The following is an 11,467-nucleotide window of genomic DNA, read 5'->3' on the forward strand; positions in this document are numbered from 1 at the left end:
AAAAAAAAAAAAAAAGAAAAAGGAAAAAAAAAAAGAAGAAGAAAAGCATACCAGATACCAAAAGCTAGCTTTCTTATGTTTTCCTTTAAATTTTCAGATTTACCTTCATTCATTCTGTTTTCACTGATGTCTTTTGCAAGCCTTTGATTTTTTTTTGTTACAGTTTAGTAATTTATATTCACCAGTCACTTCTTATGTCTTGATCATCTATATCTGTAAACATGAATCACCGTGTGTGTACTTACAGGGCTAGGATTTCATTGTTGTCAGAGTATTACCACACAGCAACAGCAACATACAGAAGATATGTTCACTCAGATAAGACTGCCCTAAACAACCATTTTGTCACTCAGTTATTTAACTGTGTTTAGCTCATTTAAATCAAAATGTGTACTTTAATCTAAAATGTTTTAATAATCTGTATTTCTTATAATTTTAACACTATGAGCTGCCTGTATAAGAAATCAAGTAACCAGAATGCACCTATAAATCATGGAGCATTGTAGATTTTACCACATCAATTCATAGCAGTAACTTTAAGAGGGCATTGTGCAATAGTTAGTTGTTTTCTTGTTCAGCTATTTTAAAGGCTGCTTTAACTTGTTTGTTTGTCTTTGTATATAACTACTTCTAATCACTAGAGTTATTATATTCTGTTATGTTTGACCAGAATTATATGACAAGAACTGGCGACAGTTTAGTGCCTCTGCCCATTGTCCATGATTTACACTAATTGTGAGCAGTCTTCTTATGTGTCAGCTCATTATTTTTGAAGCATTTGCCTTTAGGCTGTTCTTTGAGGTATCAATGAAGTGATTGAATTTCAATACCTTAATTCAGTGCACATAATACTAATGTAACCGCAGATGAAAATTGATAAAACCCAAAAGAGAGTCATCTAAATTTGTAGTTTCTATTTCTGTGGGGTTGCCTGGCCATGGTTGGAGAGGGAATGGTGTTTGATGGTAAACACAGGGTGTTTGGGAATCAAAGAGCCTAGATTCTCTCCCTGGATCTGTCACTAACTTGCTGCGTGACCTGAACACGTCACTTTACCTCTCTGTGCCTCAGTTTTCCCATGCATGAAAAATAAAATAAAATAAAATGGGGATTCTTATGTTTGTAAGTGCTTTGAGATATTTGACCAACAGGTGCTATTGGAGTGCAAAGTGTTACTCTTATGTGTTTATTTTGAGTCATGAGATAATCAATTTTAACCCAAAGTCATTGGATTATTTATATGAAGTCCATAATGTTCGAGTACCTCAGGGACATTTAAGAGTTGGAGGTGCAAATATATTCCAAAAGGGTGCAACAGACACAGTGTATCCCCTGCTTCTGTTTTGTATATTTTTGCTACTTGGTTTTTCTTGATCATAGCTATTTTGTGCTTGGTCTTTGTTGTCTAAGATGCAGTATCCTGTACTAGCTTATAATATTCCCATACCAAAGTCATGGGGAAACCAACATTATTTTGTTTTTGGTTTATTTATACTATATTCTGCATACAGTACTTTAAATGCCAATTACAGTGCAATCTTTATTTATTGTAAAAATTTTTTAAATGTACTTATGTACTAATTTTCCCTTGTAGCATGTTATATTTTTGTGTTTTATACTTTTGTAATTTTAGGTCAGTCTTGTTCCTTGGCAACATCTGTAGTATTATTAATCTTCTGACATTTTCTTGTGTTTTTAAAAAGATAAGAGCATCTAGTGCATTAAATGCCAAAAAAAAAAAAAAAAAAGAAAGAAATCCATTATCAGTGATTGAAACGTTTACATGTACCCCAAAACCATAATCATCTCTTGGAAGAAAATGCTGAGATCAATGAATTATTCTGTGTGCCTATATTGATGTAGTGAGTACTAGAGAGTTCTGTATTTTATTATTGACTATAATAATTAGTTTAATTAGCTTTGCAAACTGATGGCATCGAGGTAAATATATTTTTGCCAAAGTTCTGGCCTTCCAAAACTCACCCCCCTGTTTAAACATGTGCTGTGACCCACTGTGACACAGCATGTGCATTTTCTAAAAAATTCCATGCAGGTGTTTCAGGGAGAGGTATTTTTTAAGCAACGAAAATTCAACTGAGTACAAAGCCCCCTCTCGGGGGGTTGGGGAAGTCTCTTTTTTGAAACACTTCAGAACTGCTGCTATAAAGAAATTCTCTGAATTGGTTGAATTTTTTTTAAGTAAATAGTACTTTAGGCCAAAATCTATATGAATATTTGATCTTCTTGAGATTTTCATACTGTCATTTAACCACCAGGAAGCTGAAGTGTGTGAAATAAAAAGCTGACAGCACTTTATTTTATTGCTCTCCATTATTTGGTATTCATTATATTCCTTCAGTCAGAAAATTATTACTCTCTTTGGCACTGTTTTCTATCACAAATATGTATATGTGATATTGATATATAACTATATATATTGCCATTACACACGAACAATAAAATAAAGTGTTCTATTAACCTGATCTCTTTGCCCTTTTGCTATGTGAGGAGTGAATGAGTGGTCTTCTGATGCTCTGACTCTTCTCTGTATGTCAAACTCATCCCTGGCACAAGAAATTCCAGTCATGTGAAGCAAACTGCCCTTTGTCCTCAAAGAAATTGTTGAAAAGAACACTTTTAAAGAGACTTTCTGCATATTCTCTGCCTTGTTCTTATCAACTTTAAATGTTGGCATTTTCTAACCTTGTTTTGTTGGCTACAGTAATTCAGTATTCATGTCAAAATTGAGAAGTGCCCTAATTGAATGTGTTTGAATGTTATCCTTGCACAATTCTTTAAATTGAAAGATAAAATGTTTTACCTCACTGTTGGACATACATTCCAAGCTTTTCAACTCTAGGAGAAAAAGAAAATCATGTTTTCCTGTATTGTAAATTTTAGACTATTTCCTATACATTGTATTAAAACTGCCATATCAATTTTAATGTATAGATTTTGCAAATACTATGCTATATGTAATACCTAACTGTATCTGTAGTGTATATGTAATATATTTATGCCCAATAAATGTTTTAATTCTTTCTGACTTAAGTAGGGTTTTTCTGCCATGACTAGGATTGCTTTTGTTGTTGTTGTTTCTTTTCTTTTTTTTTGAGACAGAGTCTTGTTCTGTCACCAGGCTGGAGTGCAGTGGCACGATCTCAGCTCACTGCAACCTCTGCCTCCCAGGTTCAAGTGATTCCCCTGCCTCAGCCTCCCAAGTAGCTGGGGATTACAGGCACTCGCCACCACGCCCAGCTAATTTTTTAAAATTTTAGTAGAGATGGGGTTTCGCCATGTTGGCCAAGATGGTCTCGATCTCCTGACCTCATGATCCACCCACCTCAGCCTCCCAAAGTGCTGGGATTACAGGTGTGAGCCACTGCACCCGGCCTTATTCTTCCTTTTTAAATACTTAAAGCATATTCAGAGAAGTTGAAAATTCATGTGTTTTTGGAGGCCAGGCAGGTGGCCTTCCACAGAGGCAGCAGCTCAGCTCTTGCTGACCAAGGCCTTGCAGGACTGTGAGCCACAATCACCTGTGTCCATGTTTCAAAAGAAGCTAAAAATCCAGATTTCCCTCATGGGCCAACTAAAAGGTGATTGTGGACTATATAGGCTGCCAGTTTAATCCTTTATCAGAGTCTCTGTGGATAATGTACCTTTTTGCCTAATACTTTATCTGCCTACCAAAACTCAGGAGTCCAGATTGCCCTCGTTTCACCTGGCACACTGGGTGCTTCCTCTCCCCTGACAAACTCTAGAGTGTTCATCTCATTTCCTGCAGGTCTCATTCAACAACAACAACAACAGCAATAAAACACAGTGTTCCTGCTCTGGCCATGGTTTTGTGATTTTAGATTGTCTTGGTAGGAATTCCCACTCTCTCTTTTATTTTTCAGGAAAATGTGTAAAAAAAAAACTATAACTTTATTGAACCTCACTTATATGAAGCATGGTAATTATTCTTCTGGGTAAAGATGACAAATTGAGCACATCAAATTTTGTATGCTTCTGACACCACTGAAAATAAAGGATTTTTTTTTTTTTAGGTCACAACTCAACCCTCAAGACTGGGAAGAAAGAGAGGAGTTATTGGCACCAGAATGTTGGAAATATGATCAACAAAAGTTAATTGTAATTTGGCAGAGGAGGAAATGAGCATCAATCTTTTTATTCTCAATGCCCGATATCCTAAAGGCTCAAAAATTGACAGCAACATATCCCTTTGAAGTGATAGTGAAGCGAGAGAGGAGGCTAAAATGGTATTGGTTGAAAGCTGTTTAAAATGCAGCTAGATCCATAAAATCCCTCCCCCCCTTTTTTTTTTCAGCTGGACAAAAATGTCCCTCCTCCCCTCCCACCTCCATCACTCCTGCAGAAGCCTAGAGGTTTATCCTCAGGAGAAGGTTCAAATAGAAAGTCCCTGAACTGGGGGACACTATCCACAGTTGAGAATGAAGGCACCATATCAGAAGCACATTAGTGAACCTAGGCATACAGAAGAATATTACAAAGAACCCCATGGGCTGGGAACAGCAACAACAAAAAATCTAAAGATCTTCAATGAAATGGTTCAGCCAGAGCACTCTTGCGTAGTACTTTTCAACCTGTACATTAATATCACCTTGGGAGCTTTTAAAAATTTTCGTACCCCACACCAATAAAATGAGTATTGCAGAGGGATCAATATTTTTGAACGCTCCCCAGGTGATTTCACTGTGTATATGAAATTGAGAATCATTGCTAAAAAGTGAAACTCTCAATCAGCAATGCCCTATCAGCTTTTTAGTCTTTCATCTTAACCAGTGATAACCTGGCATCTGATGAAAGTGTCTAACATGGACGAAAAGCCCAAACCAACAACTTGGAAGAATCAGAGACTGCACGGAGAATAAGCTTCAAAAAACTGTCATATCTCCAAGAGATAAGAAAAGACATCTGTAGAATAAATATAGAAAACTGTAGAAGAGGAACTGTTAACAAGAAAATGTTCTTGGAGATTAAACATTCAGTACCGGGTTTGGAAGCTGAAATTTAGCAAATAACCCAAAAAATGGAGAAAAAAAGAAATGAAAAGATTAGGATCTGACCAGGACCATTCAATATCCAAGTAATAGGAACTCCAGAAAGAACAGAGAAAATGGAAGAGAGGAAATCATTAAACACATGAATTTCTAGAATAACAGGGTATGGGGGCACACAACACAATGGATGAAAATAGGACTTGTACCAGGGCATGCCATCTTGAAGTTTCAAAACACTAGGACCAAAAGAACCTCCCCAACATGAAAAGCTGGTCACATAGAAGGATTGGGAATCAAGAGTGGCGTTAGACATAAGTGAAGCAATTGCTTCAAGATTTTGAAAGAAATATAATAGATTTCTTGCCTGCCTATTCTCAATCAAGTGTAAGGTACCATGAAGACATTTTTTAAATTGGAAAATCTCACAAGTTTGCCTCCCATGCACCTTTTCTCAGGAAGCTACTAGAGGATAAGCTTTCCCATATAAGTGAATAAATCAAAGAAGCATCCATGGGATTCTGTTTCCAGTGCTTTTTATTTAGGTCAGAAGTTGGCTCTCTGACCCTATGCCACAAAAGGATTTATGCAACTGTCATGTTCTTACCCTTTCCCCATCCCCAATTGACCTGAGTGTACACATACACTTCCCTAAACAGGGGATTGTAAAATGGCCCTTTTAAACAAATCTCTCAGGATATTTTGCCTTGAGTCAATTAAAATTAATAGTTAAATCTGTCTACAGATACCCTTTACTCAGGGTGACAACTAAAATGTAATTCCCACCTTCAGTACTAGACTAGTACCTCAAACGCTGGGGGAAGGGGGTGTGTGCATGGGGCAGCAAGCCTCATTTTAACTTTGCAGCATCTAGCACATTTTCTGGCCCATATTAGAAGCTAAAAAAGATTCGTTGAATTGAACTCACCTAATTTGGTAACCAAACGTTGGCAGAACAGTGATGTGGCTCATAGACTTGCTGCTTCAACCCATAATCTTTTCCCTCAGGTGTGTTATTTTCAGTGCAATACTTTACTTTCTTAATGAAGTAGTTGTCAATATTTTGAAATTTGGAAATTTTACATAAAATACTGAAATTCCAGATTCTACTGAAAGTTGGAAGACCTGGCAACTCTAGGTCTTGTTGATGTGGAGGTTATCAATGGAGATGAATATTGGCTGCCCTTGTTGGTTGGGGCATTTTGTTCTGCTCTTGATCACATTTTTCACTAAATCTCTGGCATGGATATGGATGTTATCTTTTCTAGTATTTCCATCAAAGGTGAGTAAACATGTACAGGACATCCAAAATGATGGAATGAGGACCTCCATGAATCCACTTCTCCATAAAAACAACAAAAACAGTAGCAAAAAAGTACCGGAATCAACTTTTCCAGAACTTTGGAAATTAACCACAGGTTTGCAACCATCTGAACCTTGGTAAGAACAGCTGGTTTTATGGCATTGTAACTCAATCTCCTCTATCCTAGCTCTCCAAAGCTCTGCCGTAGTCTTGGAATCAGCACCCCTGCAGCCAGGAGAGGCAGTTTGGAGCTCTTCAAGACGTCTCCTCCCCAGAGCGTTCTCACTATTTATCCTTCCTCACAGCTACCCGGAAAAGGTGCCATTTGTAGGGTGTTATTATTTAAACTGACTGGCAGCTGCTCCATGGGAAAAGCCTAATACCCAGGGTACTTGTTGAAAAATAATCAGTGCAGTTGTTTAACCCGGCAGCTGCCTAGGCAGCAGTACCCATTGAGGCAAATAAATTGGATAAAAACTTGAAGATCTGGGAAATGAAATGTTCATAGGGGACTTTTAAAAGTTCCTGACATAGTCGTGGGGATCTAGCAGACCATATGCATGTGCCCAGACTCAGAAGATGGAGAACACCCCCATCCTTCACTTCTGTCTGATCTCAAGGTCTTGGCTTAACCAGAATTGTAAACTTCCTGAGCTTTAAAGGTGTACTTCAACATTCAGAGCCCTTGACAAAGAGTGGAAGATTGATTGGTTCCTGGTATTTAAGGAAATCTGCGAACAGTCATTAGAGGACCATTAAGCTGAACAGAGATTACAGTGGCCAGATGCAAAGGAAGAAGTCTGGAAGAATACATTCCGAATTCATAACTCAGATTAACCCTAATAGGGAGTGGGGAAGTGATGGTTAAAGAGTCGTTTAGTCTTCACTAATATTTTAGCCTTATAAATGAAAAATGGGCCCCAGACATGATGGCTCATGCCTGTAATCCTAGCACTTTGGGAGGCCGAGGCAGTCGGATCACTTGAGATCAGGAGTTCGAAACCAGCCTGGCCAACATGGTGAAACTCGGTCTCTACTAAAAATGCAAAAATTAGCTGGGCGTGGTGGCAGGAGCTTCCAGCTACTTGGGAGGCTGAGGCAGGAGAATCGCTTGAACCCAGGAGGCGGAGGTTGCAGGGAGCTGAGATCATGCCACCGCACTCCAGCCTGGGCAACAGAGTGAGACTCAGTCTCAAAAAATAAATAAATAAATGAAAAATGAGTTATGTATTATTTGTGTAATAAAATGCATTTTATGGCAAACAAAACATATCAAAGAATTGAAATTTCTTCCCCTTTTGAGTCAAAGGATAAATATAGTAAAGGATGAGTCTTAATTTTTTTCTTAGGACTAAAGGTATGGATTTTTATTTCCTGTCCAATTCATTAGAGAAATGTTCAATTCAGATAAAATTTTTTGCACTATGAGCCATTGAATGTCTCTGATTTTCTACTATAACAGTGTTTCCCAAACTAAGGCGGTTATACAAGATAATTCTAAGTGGCACATGTCTAACGTCTTGCAAATTATGTAATTTTTGTCATCTGTACAAAGGAGATACACCAAAAAAAAAGTTAAAGTGGATATTGAAGTTGATAAAAGAAATATAAGTAACTCATAGTGCAAGGGCTACTCAGATATGGCAGAAATCATAGGGATGATAAGCAAATGACCAAAGTTTGAGAATGATGCACTGTGGAACACTGCCTCTTGAGATACAAATGGATCTATGGAACAGAACACATTTGTATGCTAGCACCTGCACATACATTCTTTTTTTTCTTTGGGTGAAAAGAGTTCTGTTGAAGGAGGTGAGAAGAAAAACTTTGATGCACATAGAACCGGAAATTGAACTGGACTAGAAAATGTGTGCAGCTGATCTCCACCAGCCTCAATGACTGCCTTAGAATTTTCTGTTTTACTGTGCATATTTCCTTGTTCAGTACTTCTGAATAGTCACATGAGTGAAAATTGGCATTTGGAAAGTTAAAGTTCTTTGGCACAAACCCTGAAGGTTCATACACACACACACACACACACACACACACACACACACACACACATAAACATCTCATTATTTTGCAGAGCCTGAGATAAGAAAATAGATGTTGGTTTTAAAATAGGCCTGGGGGAGGGAGCAAGGGTATAATGGGCCTCTTGTTTTGTCTGACAGTCTTTCCTATGAGCAGTGAGCCAGGGACACCCTCTTCCACCCCTAACTTTATCCATTTGGTTCTCTAGGAGTTGTGTTCTCCCAAGACCCCTTGCACAGACTAATGTGTATTATTCAAAAAATGGGTCCCTAGCCTACACTTGGACCCATCCCTGGATGTGGGATTAAGACTCAAATTGGTCTTGCTCCAATGACTGAAGCTATAAGATGAAAAGCTTGAAAATTTAGGGCAGCTGGTTTTCTAGATGTAGAGAAAGCCAGTGTTCAGTGAGGGGAAACAAGGAAGCTGGAAGGAAAAGAGAAAAGAAAAGGATTAAGGAATAAATTCTTATTAATAATCTAATCTATTCCTATTAGATTATTAGACACTAATTTAATCTATTAAGGACTAGATTCCTTACAAGAACCCTAGTTAAGGCCCAGTTCATCCTGTTTTTCGGTTTGCTGAGACCCACTTCCCTGTTTTCCTTATGATAAACTTCCCTTTATGTTTAAGTTAATTGGACTTGAGTTTCTGAGACCAAACCCAAAAATTTCCCATCTAGGACAGAAAGCATTTAACACCTGATTTCCTATTGCAAAGGAGGCTTACTTGGCAGTAGGGTGTACTGTGTGCAAAAGGCACAGCCTCAAAGTTTTTCTGTGCTGGGAATTTATTCAAATTTGGCTTCTTTGTGTTTTTGTTTTATTTTTCACCCTTCAAGCAATATAGACTGAATCTAGGAAAGCTTTTATTTTTTAAATTAAAAACAAAATAACATTATGCTGAATTAGAGCACTTATTTGTGAGCTGATGTTAAGTACTTGACATACATTATCTCATTTACACCTCATATCAACACTTTGAGGTGAGTATGTCCGTGCTCTTGAAGCATAAGGTGCTTAAGTAACCTGGGCAAAGCATCTAAGTAAAGTGTTGATGGAAGATTCAACCACAGCTCTCATTAAATTCTGAGGCTGGTGTACCTTACCCCTATGCTGTGCTATCTGCAAAAAAGCCCTTCAGAATTTATTCTGTCATTGTATTTTAACTGGTGTGAACAGCAATTGTTGGACTTTATCTCATAAGTATTGTGATGTTAAAATAAGCACCCTAAAATACAAATGATTATGCAACATAACACGTTTGTAAATTAACCAAAGGTTTGTTGAATTGAGCTCAACTAATTTGGTAGCTAAAAGTTGACAACAGTGATGTGACCCATAGACTTTTGCTCCTTCAACCCATAATCTTCAATATTGTACTGAAAGTTGTAGCTAAAGTAAAAGTTAAAATGAGGTTTAAGGACATATTAAAGGACCAGCAGCTATAGTCTGGACCTTCAGGCTTGAATTTATCCCTTCACTGCCATTCTCACTCTTTCTGATTAAAGAAAAGGCACAAGTGTACTCATCTGAAAGTCATATGTTTGAGGAAGGGACTATCATCTCTATAAAAAAACGGACTGAGTTTCCCAGAAGACAAGGAGTGATAAGTCTCAGTTCTGAGCCTTGGGTTCCTCCAGTGGAGGCAAATTGAAAGACACTGTCTAACGTCTTTACGATTCTATGAAGACAGGATTTTTCTGGGGTTGGTGGGCTTCAGTCCAAACTATAGTTCCTTGATAGAAATAATCAGAGGACAGCCTGCAAGATCCTCCACGTATGTGCAGCCTCCAGTATTCTTTGGTTGAAAAAAAATAGCACCACATGCTGTAAACATTGAAATCTGTATTGCAAAACTGCCATTCAGGAGACTTGTCCAGTCAACTCCAGTACCTCTACTCAGATAACACACCACACTTCTACAAAGCTGATTTCAGTGCTACCACAAAGGGGTTAGGAGATAAAAAATGGTACAGAAAAGAGTAAACATATGATACCAACTAAGTAAAAGGAAAGGAAGTGCAGGAGTGGGTTCTGAAGACATGAATGTTGAAAGGCCACAGGAGTTTGCTGAACTCTTGCTAGGTTTCCCCTGGAGAGCCCCGATCTCCAGGAAATAGACCTGTTTGCCCATGTGCCCACCCTTGCTAAGGCCCTCCACCTTTCAACAATATCCAGCCCTTCAGAGCCAAGCCCTGAGATTTTCTTTCCCTCTGTCATCTAGGCAAATTTCTCACAAGTGCTTGTAAGTATCTTTCTGGATTGCTTTATTCAGCTTGCTCATTGAGAAGGGATTTGTGGTAACTTCTTACAGCAGCAATAAAAAATGAATACAGATTTTAAAAATACAGGGTATTTGTGTGACATTGCATAGGATAGGTGAGGTGTTAAATAGAAATCTAAAAGCCTAAAAGGAAAAGAGTGACACATTTAACTTATTAAAAATAGAGAAAATAATTGTAAAATAACATTGGCAAAGGGTTAATATTCCTCATATGCAAAAGCTCCTATACATTAATAAGAACAAAAATGAACCTTTTTTTTCTTCTTTCTAAAAAATAGGCAAAGTAGCCACACATGGTGGCTCACACCTGTAATCTCAGCACGTTGGGAGGCTGAGGCAGGAGGATCACATGAGCCCAGGAGTTTGAGACCAGCTTGGGCAACATTGTTAGACCCAGTCTTTACCAAAAAAAAAAAAAAAAAAAAAAAAATTATCTGGGTGTGGTGGCTCATGCCTGTAGTCCCAGCTACTCAGGATGCTGAAGTGGGAGGATCAATGGAGCCTGGGATGTCAAGGCGACAATGAGCCATGATCGCTCCACTGCACTCCAGCCTGGGTGACAGAGTGAGATCCTGTCTCAACAAAAAACAAAACAAAAAAAAATGCAAAGTAAGTAAATAGAAGAAATATTTGATAATCTGTTACAGCAGGAATAGAATATGAATACAGATTTTTGAATACCAAAGCAGTTTATAGAAGAAATATAAATTACAAAAATCATAGAGAACAATGTTCAACCTTGGTACATGTTAGGAAAATTAAAATTCAACTAATGGGAAATATTTAGCCCTTAAGCAAACATTTTAAAGATCAATAT

The 11,467-nt window shown here is 37.8% G+C and overlaps 1 protein-coding gene across 1 annotated transcript in view; it reads left to right on the top strand.

The window, feature by feature from the left end:
* The window catches only part of FNDC3B (fibronectin type III domain containing 3B), a 165,943-nt gene extending 158,643 nt beyond the window's left edge, over positions 1-7,300 (top strand). Inside the window, exon 23 of the mRNA XM_017889478.1 lies at positions 4,053-7,300. The gene's annotated coding sequence lies outside the window, so the exon portion shown is untranslated. The remainder of the gene's footprint in view (positions 1-4,052) is intronic.
* The last annotated feature ends 4,167 nt before the right edge of the window (positions 7,301-11,467 follow it).

This window comes from Rhinopithecus bieti, unplaced genomic scaffold (assembly GCF_001698545.2).
Source record: "Rhinopithecus bieti isolate Rb0 unplaced genomic scaffold, ASM169854v2 scaffold_18353, whole genome shotgun sequence".
Classification (NCBI taxonomy): Eukaryota; Metazoa; Chordata; class Mammalia; order Primates; family Cercopithecidae; genus Rhinopithecus; species Rhinopithecus bieti.